The sequence below is a fragment of the Aplysia californica genome, unplaced genomic scaffold (genome assembly GCF_000002075.1).
Source record: "Aplysia californica isolate F4 #8 unplaced genomic scaffold, AplCal3.0 scaffold00002, whole genome shotgun sequence".
Classification (NCBI taxonomy): Eukaryota; Metazoa; Mollusca; class Gastropoda; order Aplysiida; family Aplysiidae; genus Aplysia; species Aplysia californica.
In genome coordinates this window covers 1,137,963-1,140,323 of record NW_004797272.1, presented here as the reverse complement: position 1 = coordinate 1,140,323, position 2,361 = coordinate 1,137,963, and the positions used below count along the sequence as shown (strand labels likewise).

The following is a 2,361-nucleotide window of genomic DNA, read 5'->3' as shown; positions in this document are numbered from 1 at the left end:
AGACAGACAGACAGACAGACAGACAGACAGACAGACAGACAGACAGACAGACAGAGGGAGGGAGTGAGGAGAAAGAAATGGAGATAGAGAGGGGGTGGATCGAGAACGTAGAAGAAGGACGTTTCTACACATGTGATCGTGAGAGTTTCACTCAATGGAATAAAAGCCTCCTGCACACAAATTTGGGAAAACAATGCACAAGTTGTTAGCTAGTGACGTTTTGTTTGGTATGTTCGTGCATTCATTTCAGCGATATCCCAGTATTATTTAACTTTCTCTTCCTCCTCATGCTCAGGTTTGTTTAATATATCATAACACGTTTTTATGTTCATTTTTATCCGTTTTACTCAAACTTTCGCCCACGTTATATCTGTCGCAAATTATTACAACTTAATTACGCTAAGCCCGAAGGCGTAGATCTAGTAGCATAATTTCGCTTTTGCTGTTTATTGTTTTCGTTTTGTTTTGTTTTGTTGTTGCTTTAAATGCTTGATTTTTTTTTCAAATATTATGTTTGGACTGTTCTTGAAAATGTTCATCAATTATTTAACCGCTTAATATGTACGTTCTGCAACTAAAAATACGGCGCTTTGACCCTCAAAAGCAGTGTATCTGCATGCGGGAGTGAAAGTAAACGTTTACCAGTTTTTCCCTCTTAAGTAAAGTTTGTTTTTATTTGTCTATGCATCCTTTCAATTCGGAAAGGGCGGGGTTGTTGAAAGTCACGCGTCACATATTCAATATAAAAGTATTAAAAGTTTCCAAACAAAAGAAAGAAAACAACGAAATAAACTACATCAACGTCCCAACAGTAGTTGCAAAAACAAAACAAACAAAAAAACAAGGTAACAAACTGGGTTTGTTTGTTTGGGTTTAAAAATAATTTCGTAAGGTTTTGTTGTTTTTTTCTGGAGGGGCTGTTAGTTCGTTCGTTTGTTAATCTGTTTGTTTGTTTATCTGTTTCTTTGTTGGACAGACAGGGAGAGACAAGTGTGTGGGACACTAAGAAGTAGGACTTACTCCACAGAGACTCCCTCTAAGCTACCGCAATTGTTCACTGAGGACTTAAAACCATACAGAGCGGGTGGTTGGCGGGTGCTCTGGTGTGGTTTGCTTCTTCTTTCCTATCAAACATCTATCGTCCTTACTTCTTCCCCTTCTTTTTTGTATTTGTTACTCTCTTGTAACACCTCCATTCTTCGGCACTTATATGACCATAGTGTGTTGCAAAGTGCCGTAAAACTCTTAAGAAAGACAAACTTTACAGACAGTACATTTGTACCTGTAACAACGAAAGAAGCTCCTTCCTGCGGACACGTGTCTGGCAATGCAGATATAATCCTTCAAGTATCGTCGATATAATGTGGTCGAGAGAAGAAAACTGTTCCACAAACACCAGCGATAAATAAACTACCGGTACCACGTTATTGAGCCACGTTGTCTCCAAGCGTTCTCCGCCAAATCCATTCACACGGGCGAAGTGGATAAAAGACGTAACAGCACACACCACACACACGCGCGCGCGCAACTCTACGTCGTACCTAGCTTGGGCTAGGGGCAAGGAGTAATTTACCAACTGCTGGCCGTTAGTTGAGCAGGGCGACCGCCGCAGTTGATCACCGCTTGAGGTGTCTGTCTCTCTCTCTCCCTCCCTCCCTCCCTCTCGGCAAGACGGTGGTTAGTGGAGTCGGGCGAGATACGAGTAGAAAATCCGGTTAACCGGATAATTTCAGGAAAATAAAACCACGGCTTCGTACGCGACTGATCTTGTCATGGCGTTCTTTACTTAAAGTAGTAAAGTACGCTATGGACCTTGTCCTTTCACCTTTTATTCCCCCGCACCGATTCGTTTCTTTAAATCACTATTTTCGCTTTCTTTTTTTTTTTCATTTCGATGAACCGCTTTATAAAATGATTGTCCATCTTTTCACGAACTTGTTCCCATGCATCCCATCCTGCCCCTTTTCACTGAATCACGTCAGTACAATGCAAGTATGAGGGAAACGGAATGAAAGTCGCCGAGGTAAAGCCGTATTATTACCATGTCTTAGGATGATAAACCAGTGTAAGGGCTTCAGTACTACGGCAACATGAGCTAACAGGTTAACATAAAACAGGTGAAGTCAAGAGATTCACTTAAAGGCATTTTTCAGCACCCCAAGTTCATTTCTGTTTATCTGTTAGAGCATCACTTACTTAAAGTTGAAAAAAAAATCGGAGTTGTAAAATGTCACTTGGATATAAAAATTATCTAATGATTCATAGCACTGAGTCTTTGATCAACCCGCGGTATTGAGGTGGGTGGGTGGGGGTTGATTTTTAAGTTTTATTTTGTTTCGGGCGGCGGGGGTTTATGGAAAA

General features: G+C 41.0%; 1 protein-coding gene across 1 annotated transcript in view; it reads right to left on the bottom strand.

Moving 5' to 3' along the window:
• Positions 1-1,604, bottom strand: part of LOC101853201 (polypeptide N-acetylgalactosaminyltransferase 5) — a gene marked incomplete in the record, with an annotated part of 130,496 nt that extends 128,892 nt beyond the window's left edge. Inside the window, 1 exon segment of the mRNA XM_035972794.1 lies at positions 1,283-1,604.
• Between the last annotated feature and the right edge of the window lie 757 nt (positions 1,605-2,361).